General features: G+C 38.1%; 2 long non-coding RNA genes across 3 annotated transcripts in view; both read left to right on the top strand.

The window, feature by feature from the left end:
- Positions 1–19,090, top strand: part of LOC139969797 (uncharacterized) — a 137,153-nt gene extending 118,063 nt beyond the window's left edge. The window contains exon 3 of the long non-coding RNA XR_011793802.1: positions 18,235–19,090. This is a non-coding gene — a long non-coding RNA (uncharacterized lncRNA). The remainder of the gene's footprint in view (positions 1–18,234) is intronic.
- The window catches only part of LOC139969799 (uncharacterized), a 209,906-nt gene that overhangs the window by 127,258 nt on the left and 61,566 nt on the right, over positions 1–21,082 (top strand). The gene's annotated exons all lie outside the window — the stretch shown is intronic.

The raw sequence follows: 21,082 nt of genomic DNA, 5'->3' as shown, positions 1-21,082 counted from the left end.
AACCATAACAGTGTACATCCCTATTTTCTCTATAATATATCAAATTGTATGAATGTAGCACATGCAATAGCATATATTCTGATTAGGGCTTTCCAATCATCCCCACCCCTCATTCCCACTCAACTAGTGGAATGACATCAAAACATTATTTATACATAATATCACAATATTAGGGCGTTATGGAGGTCTGGCCCTGTATAGGGTACCTCATTCCATAGTTACCCACACCACTTGACATATGCAATAATCTAAATAGAGTGATAGTGTACAAACTGTAATTTTCAGGACATATCAAACTTTACGTAGCAGGGAGAAAAGCAAATAGAAGACCAAGAGGGCAGCCAAGTCAATTGGACCCCCCCACCCCTCCCCGACCCTCCATGCGATTCAACAAGGATGAATACACATAAAATCCTATGCTTTCAAATATTTGATCCTAATGATAGCCCTAGAACATACATATAACTGCTTTCCCAGTTTCCCCCCCCAGCAACCCCCCCCCCCGCCTTCTGCCCCACATGATGGTTCCACATATGGGTGGAGCCTGTAAATGTTGGACAAGGTAATTTTCTACACTGATGTATTTGAGATTAAGCAGTTCACCAATTTGGAATGACATCAAAACTTTGAAACGGTGAAAATAAGATGGTCAAAAATTAATATTAGATTGTTCATTAAATTCTCACACACATTATGGGGACCCTAATAGTAAAAAAAAAAAACCTTTGACATTACATTTACTATACATCACCTTAATCTATGCTGTTGGAAATGGTCAAAAAAATCTTTCTCAAACAATAGGAGAAAACCATAACAGTGTACATCCCTATTTTCTCTCTAATATATCAAATTGTATGAATGTAGCACATGCAACAGCATATATTATGATTAGGGCTTTCCAATCATCCCCACCCCTCATTCCCACTCAACTAGTGGAATGACATCAAAACATTATTTATACATAATATCACAATATTAGGGCGTTATGGAGGTCTGGCCCTGTATAGGGTACCTAATTCCATAGTTACCCACACCACTTGACATATGCAATAATCTAAATAGAGTGATAGTGTACAAACTGTAATTTTCAGGACATATCAAACTTTACGTAGCAGGTAGAAAAGCAAATAGACGACCAAGAGGGCACGTAAGTCACTTGGACCCCCCCACCCCTCCTCGACCCTCCATCCCATTCAACAAGGATGAACACACATAAAATTCTATGCTTTCAAATATTTGATCCTAATGATAGCCCTAGAACATACAAATAGCTGCTTTCCCAGTTTCACCCTCCAGCAACACCCCCCTCCCTTTTGCCCCACATGATGGTTCCACATATGGGTGGAGCCTGTAAAAGTTGGACAAGGTTATTTTCTACACTGATGTATTTGAGATTAAGCAGTTCACCAATTTGGAATGACATCGAAACTTTGAAAAGGTGGAAATAAGATGGTCAAAAATTAATATTAGATTGTTCATTAAATTCTCACACACATTATGGGGACCCTAATAGTTGGAAAAAAAAAACCTTTGACATTACTTTTAATATACATCACCTTAATCTATGCTGTTGGAAATGGTGAAAAAAAAAATCTCAAACAATAGGAGAAAGCCATATCAGTGTACATCCCTATTTTCTCTACAATATATCAAATTGTATGAATACAGCACATGCAACAGCATATATATTCTGATTAGGGATTTCCAGTCATCCCCACCCCTCATTCCCACTCAACTAGTGGAATGACATCAAAACATGATTTATACATAATATCACATTATTAGGGCGTTATGGAGGTCTGACCCTGTATACGGTACCTGATTCCATAGTAACCCACACCACTTGCCACATGCAATGATCTAAATAGAGTGATAGTGTACAAACTGTAATTTTCAGGACATATCAAACTTTACGTAGCAGGGAGAAAAGCAAATAGACGACCAATAGGGCAGCCAAGTCAATTGGACACCCCCCACCCCTCCCCGACCCTCCATCCCAATCAACAAGGATGAATACACATAAAATCCTATGCTTTCAAATATTTGATCCTAATGATAGCCCTAGAACCTACATATAGCTGCTTTCCCAGTTTCCCCCTCCAGCAACACACCCCCCCCTTTTGCCCCACATGATGGTTCCACATATGGGTGGAGCCTGTAAAAGTTGGACAAGATCATTTTCTACACTGATGTATTTGAGATTAAGCAGTTCATCAATTTGGAATGACAACAAAACTTTGAAACGGTGAAAATAAGATGGTCAAAAATTAATATTAGACTGTTCATTAAATTCTCACACACATTGGGACCCTTATAGTAAAAAAAAAAACCCTTTGACATTACATTTAATATACATCACCTTAATCTATGCTGTTGGAAATGGTAAAAAAAATCTTTCTCAAACAATAGGAGAAAACCATAACAGTGTACATCCCTATTTTCTCTATAATATATCAAATTGTATGAATGTAGCACATGCAATAGCATATATTCTGATTAGAGCTTTCCAATCATCCCCACCCCTCATTCCCACTCAACTAGTGGAATGACATCAAAACATTATTTATACATAATATCACAATATTAGGGCGTTATGGAGGTCTGACCCTTTATAGGGTACCTAATTCCATAGTAACCCACACCACTTGACATATGCAATGAGCTAGATAGAGTGATAGTGTACAAACTGTAATTTTCAGGACATATCAAACTTTACGTAGCAGGTAGAAAAGCAAATAGACGACCAATAGGGCAGCCAAGTCAATTGGACCCCCCCACCCCTCCCCGACCCTCCATCCGATTCAACAAGGATGAATACACATAAAATCCTATGCTTTCAAATATTTGATCCTAATGATAGCCCTAGAACATACATATAGCTGCTTTCCCAGTTTCCCCCTCCAGCAACACCCCCCCCCCTTTTGCCCCACATGATGGTTCCACATATGGGTGGAGCCTGTAAAAGTTGGACAAGGCTATTTTCTACACTGATGTATTTGAGATTAAGCAGTTCATCAATTTGGAATGACAACAAAACTTTGAAACGGTGGAAATAAGATGGTCAAAAATTAATATTAGACTGTTCATTAAATTCTCACACACATTGGGACCCTAATAGTAAGAAAAAAAACCCTTTGACATTACATTTAATATACATCACCTTAATCTATGCTGTTGGAAATGGTCAAAAAAATCGTTCTCAAACAATAGGAGAAAACCATATCAGTGTACATCCCTATTTTCTCTCTAATATATCAAATTGTATGAATGTAGCACATGCAACAGCATATATTCTGATTAGGGCTTTCCAATCATCCCCACCCCTCATTCCCACTCAACTAGTGGAATGACATCAAAACATTATTTATACATAATATCACAATATTAGGGCGTTATGGAGGTCTGACCCTGTATAGGGTACCTAATTCCATAGTAACTCACACCACTTGACATATGCAATGAGCTAGATAGTGTGATAGTGTACAAACTGTAATTTTCAGGACATATCAAACTTTACGTAGCATGTAGAAAAGCAAATAGACGACCAAGAGGGCACGTAAGTCACTTGGACCCCCCCACCCCTCCTCGACCCTCCATCCCATTCAACAAGGATGAATACACATAAAATTCTATGCTTTCAAATATCTGATCCTAATGATAGCCCTAGAACCTACAAATAGCTGCTTTCCCAGTTTCCCCCTCCAGCAACACCCCCCCCCTTTTGCCCCACATGATGGTTCCACATATGGGTGGAGCCTGTAAAAGTTGGACAAGGTTATTTTCTACACTGATGTATTTGAGATTAAGCAGTTCACCAATTTGGAATGACATCGAAACTTTGAAAAGGTGGAAATAAGATGGTCAAAAACTAATATTAGACTGTTCATTAAATTCTCACACACATTATGGGGACCCTAATAGTTGGGAAAAAAAAAAAACATTCTACTTTACATTTAATATACATCACCTTAATCTATGCTGTTGGAAATGGTGAAAAAAAAAATTTCTCAAACAATAGGAGAAAGCCATAACAGTGTACATCCCTATTTTCTCTATAATATATCAAATTGTATGAATGTAGCACATGCAACAGCATATATATTCTGATTAGGGCTTTCCAATCATCCCCACCCCTCATTCCCACTCAACTAGTGGAATGACATCAAAACATTATTTATACATAATATCACATTGTTAGGGCGTTATGGAGGTCTGACCCTGTATACGGTACCTGATTCCATAGTAACCCACACCACTTGCCACAAGCAATGATCTAAATAGAGTGATAGTGTACAAACTGTAATTTTCAGGACATATCAAACTTTACGTAGCAGGGAGAAAAGCAAATAGACGACCAATAGGGCAGCCAAGTCAATTGGACACACCCCACCCCTCCCCGACCCTCCATCCCATTCAACAAGGATGAATACACATAAAATTCTATGCTTTCAAATATTTGATCCTAATGATAGACCTAGAACCTACATATAGCTGCTTTCCCAGTTTCACCCTCCAGCAACACCCCCCCCCCCCTTTTGCCCCACATGATGGTTCCACATATGGGTGGAGCCTGTAAAAGTTGGACAAGGTTATTTTCTACACTGATGTATTTGAGATTAAGCAGTTCATCAATTTGGAATGACAACAAAACTTTGAAACGGGCGAAAAAAGATGGTCAAAAATTAATATTAGACTGTTCATTAAATTCTCACACACATTGGGACCCTAATAGTAAAAAAAAAAACCCTTTGACATTACATTTAATATACATCACCTTAATCTATGCTGTTGGAAATGGTCAAAAAAATCTTTCTCAAACAATAGGAGAAAACCATATCAGTGTACATCCCTATTTTCTCTCTAATATATCAAATTGTATGAATGTAGCACATGCAACAGCATATATTCTGATTAGGGCTTTCCAATCATCCCCACCCCTCATTCCCACTCAACTAGTGGAATGACATCAAAACATTATTTATACATAATATCACAATATTAGGGCGTTATGGAGGTCTGACCCTGTATAGGGTACCTAATTCCATAGTAACCCACACCACTTGACATATGCAATGAGCTAGATAGAGTGATAGTGTACAAACTGTAATTTTCAGGACATATCAAACTTTACGTAGCAGGTAGAAAAGCAAATAGACGACCAAGAGGGCACGTAAGTCACTTGGACCCCCCCCACCCCTCCCCGACCCTCCATCCGATTCAACAAGGATGAATACACATAAAATCCTATGCTTTCAAATATTTGATCCTAATGATAGCCCTAGAACATACATATAGCTGCTTTCCCAGTTTCCCCCTCCAGCAACACCCCCCCCCCTTTTGCCCCACATGATGGTTCCACATATGGGTGGAGCCTGTAAAAGTTGGACAAGGTTATTTTCTACACTGATGTATTTGAGATTAAGCAGTTCATCAATTTGGAATGACAACAAAACTTTGAAACGGTGGAAATAAGATGGTCAAAAATTAATATTAGACTGTTCATTAAATTCTCACACACATTGGGACCCTAATAGTAAGAAAAAAAACCCTTTGACATTACATTTAATATACATCACCTTAATCTATGCTGTTGGAAATGGTCAAAAAAATCTTTCTCAAACAATAGGAGAAAACCATATCAGTGTACATCCCTATTTTCTCTATAATATATCAAATTGTATGAATGTAGCACATGCAATAGAATATATTCTGATGAGGGCTTTCCAATCATCCCCACCCCTCATTCCCACTCAACTAGTGGAATGACATCAAAACATTATTTATACATAATATCACAATATTAGGGCGTTATGGAAGTCTGTTCCTGTATAGGGTACCTAATTCCATAGTAACCCACACCACTTGACATATGCAATGAGCTAGATAGAGTGATAGTGTACAAACTGTAATTTTCAGGACATATCAAACTTTACGTAGCAGGGAGAAAAGCAAATAGACGACCAAGAGTGCAGCCAAGTCAATTGGACCCCCCCTCCCCCCTCCCCGACCCTCCATCCCATTCAACAAGGATGAATACACATAAAATCCTATGCTTTCAAATATTTGATCCTAATGATAGCCCTAGAACATACATATAGCTGCTTTCCCAGTTTCCCCCTCCAGCAACACCCCCCCTTTTGCCCCACATGATGGTTCCACATATGGGTGGAGCCTGTAAAAGTTGGACAAGGTTATTTTCTACACTGATGTATTTGAGATTAAGCAGTTCATCAATTTGGAATGACAACAAAACTTTGAAACGGGGGAAATAAGATGGTCAAAAATTAATATTAGACTGTTCATTAAATTCTTACACACATTATGGGGACCCTAATAGTAAAAAAAAAAACCCTTTGACATTACATTTAATATACATCACCTTAATCTATGCTGTTGGAAATGGTCAAAAAAATCTTTCTCAAACAATAGGAGAAAACCATATCAGTGTACATCCCTATTTTCTCTCTAATATATCAAATTGTATGAATGTAGCACATGCAACAGCATATATATTCTGATTAGGGCTTTCCAATCATCCCCACCCCTCATTCCCACTCAACTAGTGGAATGACATCAAAACATTATTTATACATGTATAATATCACAATATTAGGGCGTTATGGAGGTCTGACCCTGTATAGGGTACCTGATTCCATAGTAACCCACACCACTTGACATATGCAATGAGCTAGATAGAGTGATAGTGTACAAACTGTAATTTTCAGGACATATCAAACTTTACGTAGCAGGGAGAAAAGCAAATAGACGACCAAGAGGGCAGCCAAGTCAATTGGACCCCCCCCCCCACCCCTCCCCGACCCTCCATCCGATTCAACAAGGATGAATACACATAAAATCCTATGCTTTCAAATATTTGATCCTAATGATAGCCCTAGAACATACATATAGCTGCTTTCCCAGTTTCCCCCTCCAGCAACACCCCCCCCCCTCCCTTTTGCCCAACATTATGGTTCCACATATGGGTGGAGCCTGTAAAAGTTGGACAAGATCATTTTCTACTCTGATGTATTTGAGATTAAGCAGTTCATCAATTTGGAATGACATCAAAACTTTGAAACGGTGAAAATAAGATGGTCAAAAATTAATATTAGACTGTTCATTAAATTCTCACACACATTATGGGGACCCTAATAGTTGGAAAAAAAACCTTCTACTTTACATTTAATATACATCACCTTAATCTATGCTGTTGGAAATGGTAAAAAAAAAAATTCTCAAACAATAGGAGAAAGCCATAACAGTGTACATCCCTATTTTCTCTATGATATATCAAATTGTATGAATACAGCACATGCAACAGCATATATATTCTGATTAGGGCTTTCCAATCATCCCCACCTCTCATTCCCACTCAATTAGTGAAATGACATCAAAACATTATTTATACATAATATCACATTACTAGGGCGTTATGGAGGTCTGACCCTGTATACGGTACCTGATTCCATAGTAACCCACACCACTTGCCACATGCAATGATCTAGATAGAGTGATAGTGTACAAACTGTAATTTTCAGGACTTATCAAACTTTACGTAGCAGGTAGAAAGCAAATAGACGACCAATAGGGCAGCCAAGTCAATTGGACACCCCACCCCCCACCCCTCCCCGACCCTCCATCCCATTCAACAAGGATGAATACACATAAAATCCTATGCTTTCAAATATTTGATCCTAATGATAGCTCTAACCTACATATAGCTGCTTTCCCAGTTTCCCCCTCCAGCAACCCCCCCCCCCTCCCTTTTGCCCAACATTATGGTTCCACATATGGGTGGAGCCTGTAAAAGTTGGACAAGATCATTTTCTACACTGATGCATTTGAGATTAAGCAGTTCATCAATTTGGAATGACATCAAAACTTTGAAACGGTGAAAATAAGATGGTCAAAAATTAATATTAGACTGTTCATTAAATTCTCACACACATTGGGACCCTTATAGTAAAAAAAAAAACCCTTTGACATTACATTTAATATACATCACCTTAATCTATGCTGTTGGAAATGGTAAAAAAAATCTTTCTCAAACAATAGAAAACCATAACAGTGTACATCCCTATTTTCTCTATAATATATCAAATTGTATGAATGTAGCACATGCAATAGCATATATTCTGATTAGGGATTTCCAATCATCCCCACCCCTCATTCCCACTCAACTAGTGGAATGACATCAAAACATTATTTATACATAATATCACAATATTAGGGCGTTATGGAGGTCTGACCCTGTATAGGGTACCTAATTCCATAGTAACCCACACCACTTGACATATGCAATGAGCTAGATAGAGTGATAGTGTACAAACTGTAATTTTCAGGACATATCAAACTTTACGTAGCAGGGAGAAAAGCAAATAGACGACCAATAGGGCAGCCAAGTCAACTGGACACCCCCCACCCCTCCCCGACCCTCCATCCCATTCAACAAGGATGAATACACATAAAATCCTATGCTTTCAAATATTTGATCCTAATGATAGCTCTAACCTACATATAGCTGCTTTCCCAGTTTCCCCCTCTAGCAACCCCCCTCCCTTTTTGCCCCACATGATGGTTCCACATATGGGTGGAGCCTGTAAAAGTTGGACGAGGTAATTTTCTACACTGATGTATTTGAGATTAAGCAGTTCACCAATTTGGAATGACATCAAAACTTTGAAACGGTGAAAATAAGATGGTCAAAAATTAATATTAGACTGTTCATTAAATTCTCACACACATTGGGACCATAATAGTACAAAAAAAAAACCTTTGACATTACATTTAATATACATCACCTTAATCTATGCTGTTGGAAATGGTAAAAAAAATCTTTCTCAAACAATAGGAGAAAGCCATAACAGTGTACATCCCTATTTTCTCTCTAATATATCAAATTGTATGAATGCAGCACATGCAACAGCATATATATTCTGATTAGGGCTTTCCAATCATCCCCACCCCTCATTCCCACTCAACTAGTGGAATGACATCAAAACATTATTTATACATAATATCACAATGTAAGGGCGTTATGGAGGTCTGACCCTGTATACGGTACCTGATTCCATAGTAACCCACACCACTTGCCACATGCAATGAGCTAGAGAGTGTGATAGTGTACAAACTGTAATTTTCAAGACATATCAAACTTTACGTAGCAGGTAGAAAAGCAAATAGACGACCAAGAGGGCACGCAAGTCACTTGGACCCCCCACCCACCCCTCCCCGACCCTCCATCCCATTCAACAAGGATGAATACACATAAAATCCTATGCTTTCAAATATTTGATCCTAATGATAGCTCTAACCTACATATAGCTGCTTTCCCAGTTTCCCCCTCTAGCAACCCCCCCCCCCCCTTTTGCCCCACATGATGGTTCCACATATGGGTGGAGCCTGTAAAAGTTGGACAAGGTAATTTTCTACACTGTTGTATTTGAGATTAAGCAGTTCACCAATTTGGAATGACATCAAAACTTTGAAACGGTGAAAATAAGATGGTCAAAAATTAATATTAGACTGTTCATTAAATTCTCACACACATTGGGACCCTAATATTTGGAAAAAAACCTTTGACATTACATTTAATATACATCACCTTAATCTATGCTGTTGGAAATGGTAAAAAAAATCTTTCTCAAACAATAGGAGAAAGCCATAACAGTGTACATCCCTATTTTCTCTCTAATATATCAAATTGTATGAATGTAGCACATGCAACAGCATATATATTCTGATTAGGGCTTTCCAATCATCCCCACCCCTCATTCCCACTCAACTAGTGGAATGACATCAAAACATTATTTATACATAATATCACAATATTAGGGCGTTATGGAGGTCTGACCCTGTATACGGTACCTGATTCCATAGTGACCCACACCACTTGCCACATGCAATGAGCTAGATAGTGTGATAGTGTACAAACTGTAATTTTCAAGACATATCAAACTTTACGTAGCAGGTAGAAAAGCAAATAGACGACCAATAGGGCAGCCAAGTCAATTGGACCCCCCCTCTCCCCTCCCCGACCCTCCATCCCATTCAACAAGGATGAATACACATAAAATCCTATGCTTTCAAATATTTGATCCTAATGATAGCTCTAACCTACATATAGCTGCTTTCCCAGTTCCCCCCTCAGCAACCCCCCCCCCCCCCGCCTTCTGCCCCACATGATGGTTCCACATATGTGTGGAGCCTGTAAATGTTGGACAAGGTAATTTTCTACACTGATGTATTTGAGATTAAGCAGTTCACCAATTTGGAATGACATCAAAACTTTGAAACGGTGGAAATAAGATGGTCAAAAACTAATATTAGATTGTTCATTAAATTCTCACACACATTATGGGGACCCTAATAGTTGGAAAAAAAAAACCTTTGACATTACTTTTAATATACATCACCTTAATCTATGCTGTTGCAAATGGTGAAAAAAAAAATTCTCAAACAATAGGAGAAAGCCATATCAGTGTACATCCCTATTTTCTCTCTAATATATCAAATTGTATGAATGTAGCACATGCAATAGCATATATTCTGATTAGGGCTTTCCAATCATCCCCACCCCTCATTCCCACTCAACTAGTGGAATGACATCAAAACATTATTTATACATAATATCACAATATTAGGGCGTTATGGAGGTCTGACCCTGTATACGGTACCTGATTCCATAGTGACCCACACCACTTGCCACATGCAATGAGCTAGATAGTGTGATAGTGTACAAACTGTAATTTTCAAGACATATCAAACTTTACGTAGCAGGTAGAAAAGCAAATAGATGACCAAGAGGGCACGCAAGTCACTTGGACCCCCCCCACCCCGCCTCGACCCTCCATCCCATTCAACAAGGATGAATACACATAAAATCCTATGCTTTCAAATATTTGATCCTAATGATAGCTCTAACCTACATATAGCTGCTTTCCCAGTTCCCCCCTCAACAACCCCCCCCCCCCGCCTTCTGCCCCACATGATGGTTCCACATATGTGTGGAGCCTGTAAATGTTGGACAAGGTAATTTTCTACACTGATGTATTTGAGATTAAGCAGTTCACCAATTTGGAATGACATCAAAACTTTGAAACGGTGGAAATAAGATGGTCAAAAACTAATATTAGATTGTTCATTAAATTCTCACACACATTATGGGGACCCTAATAGTTGGAAAAAAAAAACCTTTGACATTACTTTTAATATACATCACCTTAATCTATGCTGTTGCAAATGGTGAAAAAAAAAATTCTCAAACAATAGGAGAAAGCCATATCAGTGTACATCCCTATTTTCTCTCTAATATATCAAATTGTATGAATGTAGCACATGCAATAGCATATATTCTGATTAGGGCTTTCCAATCATCCCCACCCCTCATTCCCACTCAACTAGTGGAATGACATCAAAACATTATTTATACATAATATCACAATATTAGGGCGTTATGGAGGTCTGACCCTGTATAGGGTACCTAATTCCATAGTAACCCACACCACTTGACATATGCAATGAGCTAGATAGAGTGATAGTGTACAAACTGTAATTTTCAGGACATATCAAACTTTACGTAGCAGGGAGAAAAGCAAATAGACGACCAAGAGGGCAGCCAAGTCAATTGGACCCCGCCCCACCCCGCCTCGACCCTCCATCTGATTCAACAAGGATGAATACACATAAAATCCTATGCTTTCAAATATTTGATCCTAATGATAGCCCTAGAACATACATATAGCTGCTTTCCCAGTTTCCCCCTCCAGCAACACCCCCCCCCTTTTGCCCCACATGATGGTTCCACATATGGGTGGAGCCTGTAAAAGTTGGACAAGGCTATTTTCTACACTGATGTATTTGAGATTAAGCAGTTCATCAATTTGGAATGACAACAAAACTTTGAAAAGGTGGAAATAAGATGGTCAAAAATTAATATTAGACTGTTCATTAAATTCTCACACACATTATGGGGACCCTAATAGTTGGAAAAAAAAAACCTTTGACATTACTTTTAATATACATCACCTTAATCTATGCTGTTGGAAATGGTGAAAAAAAAAATCTCAAACAATAGGAGAAAGCCATATCAGTGTACATCCCTATTTTCTCTCTAATATATCAAATTGTATGAATACAGCACATGCAACAGCATATATATTCTGATTAGGGCTTTCCAGTCATCCCCACCCCTCATTCCCACTCAACTAGTGGAATGACATCAAAACATTATTTATACATAATATCACATTATTAGGGCGTTATGGAGGGTTGACCCTGTATACGGTACCTGATTCCATAGTAACCCACACCACTTGCCACATGCAATGATCTAAATAGAGTGATAGTGTACAAACTGTAATTTTCAGGACATATCAAACTTTACGTAGCAGGGAGAAAAGCAAATAGACGACCAAGAGGGCACGCAAGTCACTTGGACCCCCCTCCCCCCTCCCCGACCCTCCATCCCGTTCAACAAGGATGAATACACATAAAATCCTATGCTTTCAAATATTTGATCCTAATGATAGCCCTAGAACATACATATAGCTGCTTTCCCAGTTTCCCCCTCCAGCAACACCCCCCCCCTTTTGCCCCACATGATGGTTCCACATATGGGTGGAGCCTGTAAAAGTTGGACAAGGCTATTTTCTACACTGATGTATTTGAGATTAAGCAGTTCATCAATTTGGAATGACAAAAAAACTTTGAAACGGTGGAAATAAGATGGTCAAAAATTAATATTAGACTGTTCATTAAATTCTCACACACATTATGGGGACCCTAATAGTTGAAAAAAAAAACCTTTGACATTACTTTTAATATACATCACCTTAATCTATGCTGTTGGAAATGGTGAAAAAAAAAAATCTCAAACAATAGGAGAAAGCCATATCAGTGTACATCCCTATTTTCTCTCTAATATATCAAATTGTATGAATACAGCACATGCAACAGCATATATATTCTGATTAGGGCTTTCCAGTCATCCCCACCCCTCATTCCCACTCAACTAGTGGAATGACATCAAAACATTATTTATACATAATATCACATTATTAGGGAGTTATGGAGGTCTGACCCTGTATACGGTACCTGATTCCATAGTGACCCACACCACTTGCCACATGCAATGAGCTAGATAGTTTGATAGTGTACAAACTGTAATTTTCAAGACATATCAAACTTTACGTAGCAGGTAGAAAAGCAAATAGACGACCAAGAGGGCAGCCAAGTCAATTGGACACCCCCCAACCCTCCTCCCCGACCCTCCATCCGATTCAACAAGGATGAATACACATAAAATCCTATGCTTTCAAATATTTGATCCTAATGATAGCCCTAGAACATACATATAGCTGCTTTCCCAGTTTCCCCCTCCAGCAACACCCCCCCCCCCTTTTGCCCCACATGATGGTTCCACATATGGGTGGAGCCTGTAAAAGTTGGACAAGGCTATTTTCTACACTGATGTATTTGAGATTAAGCAGTTCATCAATTTGGAATGACAACAAAACTTTGAAACGGTGGAAATAAGATGGTCAAAAATTAATATTAGACCGTTCATTAAATTCTCACACACATTGGGACCCTTATAGTAAAAAAAAAAACCTTTGACATTACATTTAATATACATCACCTTAATCTATGCTGTTGGAAATGGTCAAAAAAATCTTTCTCAAACAATAGGAGAAAACCATAACAGTGTACATCCCTATTTTCTCTCTAATATATCAAATTGTATGAATGTAGCACATGCAATAGCATATATTCTGATTAGGGCTTTCCAATCATCCCCACCCCTCATTCCCACTCAACTAGTGGAATGACATCAAAACATTATTTATACATGTATAATATCACAATATTAGGGCGTTATGGAGGTCTGACCCTGTATAGGGTACCTAATTCCATAGTAACCCACACCACTTGACATATGCAATGAGCTAGATAGAGTGATAGTGTACAAACTGTAATTTTCAGGACATATCAAACTTTACGTAGCAGGGAGAAAAGCAAATAGACGACCAAGAGGGCAGCCAAGTCAATTGGACCCCCCCACCCCTCCCCGACCCTCCATCCGATTCAACAAGGATGAATACACATAAAATCCTATGCTTTCAAATATTTGATCCTAATGATAGCCCTAGAACATACATATAGCTGCTTTCCCAGTTTCCCCCTCCAGCAACACCCCCCCCCCTTTTGCCCCACATGATGGTTCCACATATGGGTGGAGCCTGTAAAAGTTGGACAAGGCTATTTTCTACACTGATGTATTTGAGATTAAGCAGTTCATCAATTTGGAATGACAACAAAACTTTGAAAAGGTGAAAATAAGATGGTCAAAAACTAATATTAGACTGTTCATTAAATTCTCACACACATTATGGGGACCCTAATAGTTGGAGAAAAAAAAACATTCTACCTTACATTTAATATACATCACCTTAATCTATGCTGTTGGAAATGGTAAAAAAAATCTTTCTCAAACAATAGGAAAAAGCCATAACAGTGTACATCCCTATTTTCTCTATAATATATCAAATTGTATGAATACAGCACATGCAACAGCATATATATTCTGATTAGGGCTTTCCAATCATCCCCACCCCTCATTCCCACTCAACTAGTGGAATGACATCAAAACATTATTTATACATAATATCACAATATTAGGACGTTATGGAGGTCTGACCCTGTATACGGTACCTGATTCCATACTAACCCACACCACTTGCCACATGCAATGATCTAAATAGAGTGATAGTGTACAAACTGTAATTTTCAGGACATATCAAACTTTACGTAGCAGGGAGAAAAGCAAATAGACGACCAAGAGGGCACGCAAGTCAATTGGACCCCCCTCCCCGACCCTCCATCCCGTTCAACAAGGATGAATACACATAAAATCCTATGCTTTCAAATATTTGATCCTAATGATAGCCCTAGAACATACATATAGCTGCTTTCCCAGTTTCCCCCTCCAGCAACACCCCCCCCCCCCCTTTTGCCCCACATGATGGTTCCACATATGGGTGGAGCCTGTAAAAGTTGGACAAGGCTATTTTCTACACTGATGTATTTGAGATTAAGCAGTTCATCAATTTGGAATGACAAAAAAACTTTGAAACGGTGGAAATAAGATGGTCAAAAATTAATATTAGACTGTTCATTAAATTCTCACACACATTATGGGGACCCTAATAGTTGAAAAAAAAAACCTTTGACATTACTTTTAATATACATCACCTTAATCTATGCTGTTGGAAATGGTGAAAAAAAAAAATCTCAAACAATAGGAGAAAGCCATATCAGTGTACATCCCTATTTTCTCTCTAATATATCAAATTGTATGAATACAGCACATGCAACAGCATATATATTCTGATTAGGGCTTTCCAGTCATCCCCACCCCTCATTCCCACTCAACTAGTGGAATGACATCAAAACATTATTTATACATAATATCACATTATTAGGGAGTTATGGAGGTCTGACCCTGTATACGGTACCTGATTCCATAGTGACCCACACCACTTGCCACATGCAATGAGCTAGATAGTTTGATAGTGTACAAACTGTAATTTTCAAGACATATCAAACTTTACGTAGCAGGTAGAAAAGCAAATAGACGACCAAGAGGGCAGCCAAGTCAATTGGACACCCCCCAACCCTCCTCGACCCTCCATCCGATTCAACAAGGATGAATACACATAAAATCCTATGCTTTCAAATATTTGATCCTAATGATAGCCCTAGAACATACATATAGCTGCTTTCCCAGTTTCCCCCTCCAGCAACACCCCCCCCCTTTTGCCCCACATGATGGTTCCACATATGGGTGGAGCCTGTAAAAGTTGGACAAGGCTATTTTCTACACTGATGTATTTGAGATTAAGCAGTTCATCAATTTGGAATGACAACAAAACTTTGAAACGGTGGAAATAAGATGGTCAAAAATTAATATTAGACCGTTCATTAAATTCTCACACACATTGGGACCCTTATAGTAAAAAAAAAAACCTTTGACATTACATTTAATATACATCACCTTAATCTATGCTGTTGGAAATGGTCAAAAAAATCTTTCTCAAACAATAGGAGAAAACCATAACAGTGTACATCCCTATTTTCTCTCTAATATATCAAATTGTATGAATGTAGCACATGCAATAGCATATATTCTGATTAGGGCTTTCCAATCATCCCCACCCCTCATTCCCACTCAACTAGTGGAATGACATCAAAACATTATTTATACATGTATAATATCACAATATTAGGGCGTTATGGAGGTCTGACCCTGTATAGGGTACCTAATTCCATAGTAACCCACACCACTTGACATATGCAATGAGCTAGATAGAGTGATAGTGTACAAACTGTAATTTTCAGGACATATCAAACTTTACGTAGCAGGGAGAAAAGCAAATAGACGACCAAGAGGGCAGCCAAGTCAATTGGACCCCCCCACCCCTCCCCGACCCTCCATCCGATTCAACAAGGATGAATACACATAAAATCCTATGCTTTCAAATATTTGATCCTAATGATAGCCCTAGAACATACATATAGCTGCTTTCCCAGTTTCCCCCTCCAGCAACACCCCCCCCCTTTTGCCCCACATGATGGTTCCACATATGGGTGGAGCCTGTAAAAGTTGGACAAGGCTTTTTTCTACACTGATGTATTTGAGATTAAGCAGTTCATCAATTTGGAATGACAACAAAACTTTGAAAAGGTGGAAATAAGATGGTCAAAAATTAATATTAGACTGTTCATTAAATTCTCACACACATTATGGGGACCCTAATAGTTGGAAAAAAAACCTTCGACATTACATTTAATATACATCACCTTAATCTATGCTGTTGGAAATGGTAAAATAAATCTTTCTCAAACAATAGGAAAAAGCCATAACAGTGTACATCCCTATTTTCTCTATAATATATCAAATTGTATGAATACAGCACATACAACAGCATATATATTCTGATTAGGGCTTTCCAATCATCCCCACCCCTCATCCCCACTCAACTAGTGGAATGACATCAAAACATTATTTATACATAATATCACAATATTAGGACGTTATGGAGGTCTGACCCTGTATACGGTACCTGATTCCATAGTAACCCACACCACTTGCCACATGCAATGAGCTAGATAGAGTGATTATGTGTACAAACTGTAATTTTCAGGACATATCAAACTTTACGTAGCAGGTAGAAAGCAAATAGACGACCAAGAGGGCAGCCAAGTCAATTGGACACCCCCCCACCCCTCCCCGACCCTCCATCCCATTCAACAAAGATGAATACACATAAAATCCTATGCTTTGAAATATTTGATCCTAATGATAGCTTTAACCTACATATAGCTGCTTTCCCAGTTTCCCCCTCCAGCAACCCCCCCCCCCCAACTTCTGCCCCACATGATGGTTCCACATATGGGTGGACCCTGTAAATGTTGGACAAGGTAATTTTCTACACTGATGTATTTGAGATTAAGCAGTTCACCAATTTGGAATGACATCAAAACTTTGAAACGGTGAAAATAAGATGGTCAAAAATTAATATTAGACTGTTCATTAAATTCTCACACACATTGGGACCCTAATAGTTGAAAAAAAAACCTTCTACATTACATTTAATATACATCACCTTAATCTATGCTGTTGGAAATGGTAATAAAAATTCTTTCTCGAACAATAGGAGAAAGCCATAACAGTGTACATCCCTATTTTCTCTATAATATATCAGATTGTATGACTTTTGTACACTGTCGTGCTGGAGATGGTTGGGAAAGTGACATAGGAGCCCTATTTAGACCATTTTATGTAGCAAATGCTACATTTCTGTAGTTTGATATGTCTTTGAAACTACAGATTGTACACTGTTTTGAAGTTCATTGCATGGGGCAGGTGGAATGGGCCCATGGGGAATCAGGTACTTCATACTTTGAGTACTTTATTCAGGGTTTGACATTTCATAATGGCCTAATATTCCAATGTTATGTCTATTTAATGCTTTGATGTCATTCCACTTGTTGATTGGAAATGGGGGATAAGGTGACTTGACCACCCAATTAAGCTATATGCTGTTGCATATGCTAGATCTATAAAGTTTGGCATGCCTTGGAAAGTACACTACCTTTTAACCTTTTCCCCTATTCTTTGTCAAATATTTTATCATATTCTCACATAGATATTGTTTTTCTGCTCTCTTACAGACAAGGGCTGGCTGGCTGGCACAGTACTATCATATAAATGCTCAAGTTGGTATATCAAGGCTGCTTGGTTCCATATTATATAATGTTGTGTTGGGACCTCCGGATATGCAATAAACATGTTCTTGGATTTTGTCAGCTGGGTTGGTTTCAAGCAAACAATTCTTGCATAGTGGATATGTCAGCACTATAGCAACAGATCATACTGATTGGTGAAGTTCAGCTCTATGCACAATATTCATTTCAGAGAATCTTTGTTTCTTGTGTTCAGTTCTTTGATTATCATACATTTTGGAGACCATTGAGCACATTGTATTATATCACCATGCATTGATCTTGATATTATATTGATGAGTTATTTATTAAACTGAGATGGTATGTGTTTGAGGAGTTTTAATACTAAAGAATATATTATGATGCAAGAGAAAGGCATAATTAGAAAATTTACAAAACATTTGTGAACATCATGCTTTGTCAATGTGACAGGAAGATTAGCTATGATGAAATATAATATATACCATACCATATTATACCAGTGAAAATTATACTTTTTTAAAGATAAAGTGATGTACTGTTGATATTTGTCTTGAAACAGTTCCATATGTATGGACAAATCTGTTGCAATGTAGATACATAGGGTGCAACATATGACAAGAATTGAATAAAATTCTACTCTACTTCCTCTACAATATCTGTAATATCCTCTCTATGTTTCCACACAGTTGTATAAAAGTTCTTCTTTGGGTTTTTTTTGTGCTACTATTTTACAGGGCACGAAGGGTGTTGTTTTGGCTGTGTTTTTTCCAAGGAGGAAGGTGGATTACCCCCCTCCCCCCTGGTTCCCCACCTTCACCTTATGCTGAAATTATCCCCCTATTTTGAATCAAATTGAGTCAAGTGGTGATGCCAACCAACATGGAGTGTTTGAACAGCAGCTTGGTTTTGAACTGTTATTTAGGTAAACAGTTCAATTAAATGTTTCCTGTGTGGGAGAGGACAAAGGTGCCCACTTAAGGCTTTAAAAAGTTGGCCAGTATTGTTATCCTATATTTACCATTGCATTCTTTCAAAATTGCATGGAATTAAAATTTGAGGGATGTATCAGGAAATAAGTTCCATATGCAACAAACCAATATATGGCATCCTTCCATGACAATTGTGAAATGCCAGATATCTTGTTCAATCATTATGCCTCCTCCTCCTCCACTCCCCCCCCCCCTCTTCCTCCACCCCAGAAATTACTACCAATAACACTATGGAATATATTTACATTGGTAATGATTGAAATTATGTGGCTTGAAGTGTTTTTTTTTTCATTTTTCGATATCAACCTTTCTGCAAAAACTATAATGTGTCCCTAACGATCATTATTTGAAGTAACACACTGTTTTCCCCATCATACCCCCTTCGGCATCCCAGGAATGGATAATAAGCACACTTCGATCATGAACAGTTAGAAGTAGTGCTTCTCAAATGATATCCAGCTGATACCAGTTTCAAACAAGTCTGTGGCCAACTCACTTGTCATGTGTGAAGTAATTTTTTCCCTTATCACCCCCCCCCCCTTCCCCTTCCCCATGATATACTGACAATGGAACAGAAGCATGCTACATTGATTATGATTGAAATAACAAACTTCCAGTGAGGTCCCCATAAACCAATTCAGTGTGTGTTAAGTCAGTAGTGAGTCCCCACAAGTAATGTGGAATGTCTTGTATAGTAACACTATAACAAAAGTAAATAAAAACATAAATAATCCCTAACTTAATTTTGGATGGAAAGGTCATTACAAATTCAAAGTTTGAAGCCTCTGTGATCATTGTAACTAACGGTCCCCATAATGATAGCCAAAAGGTTGAGTCCCCGTAAACCACCTTACGCCTGTATGGGTGTGTGTGTGTGTGTAGTTAACACAACCGGAAAGAAACATCGTTTAACTGGAATGAAATTGATAGGTATAATCTTAAGTAAGTTTAACATACAAAGTGAAGAGGGTGGGGGATGCGGAAGAGGGTGGGAGTGCGGAGGAGGGTTGAAAATGTTGAGAAAAAAATCCAGTCTTGGATAACTCCATGGAGACGGGGTAACTATTCAAAGTGTCATTGAGATTCTTTCGTCCTCAAAAAACAGACACGTGTTTCAACAATGTATAAGCTCAAATCAGATTTTTGTTTATTAGTTTTTTATGATAGTTTCTATTTAACAACTCATTTTGTAGAATGAAACGTGATAACTATAAATCTGATGAGGGTGTTGTTATACTGTATTGACAGATCAGGATACTTATCGAATTTTGTTTTGACCAAAATCCACCCACAAAGCTGGCTGTTTTTATTTCAAAATGTCATTAAATAATAACTTAAGAATTAATCCGAGCAATTTAAATAAACTTACTCAAAACGCCCTCACTATATATTTTTCTCTCCATCTCAACTTCTTAATATTTTCGCTACGGCATGATCATTTTCATGAGCTCACATGACACCCTTAGAATATTTTAGTAACCACACACAGCTAATCTCTGTCTTAGATATATTATATGCACAAAATCTTAAAGAGTCCTATAGTATATGATATATCTGTCTCCTATATTCCTTCTTTCAACAAATGAGTCTCTTTTCTGAACTTTACAAAATGCTTCTTAAATCCTCGTCTAGATTAGATGAGCTTTCCAAGGGAGAAATTTGATACAAAATAAACTTAGCGTAAAAGCGTAAAAGATGTCGGATGTTTAAAGAGAAAGGTATTAAAACTATGATGTGTTTTGTCTAGGTTTACTTTTTCCTTTATGAATCATTATTATCACTTTTTTTCACATTCGTAAGTTCTCAGATATGCTGTCGCCAAAAGG

This window comes from Apostichopus japonicus, chromosome 7, assembly GCF_037975245.1.
Source record: "Apostichopus japonicus isolate 1M-3 chromosome 7, ASM3797524v1, whole genome shotgun sequence".
In the NCBI taxonomy this organism is placed as follows: Eukaryota; Metazoa; Echinodermata; class Holothuroidea; order Aspidochirotida; family Stichopodidae; genus Apostichopus; species Apostichopus japonicus.
Note: the sequence above shows the minus strand (reverse complement) of the source record. Positions and strands in the feature narration are given on the sequence as shown.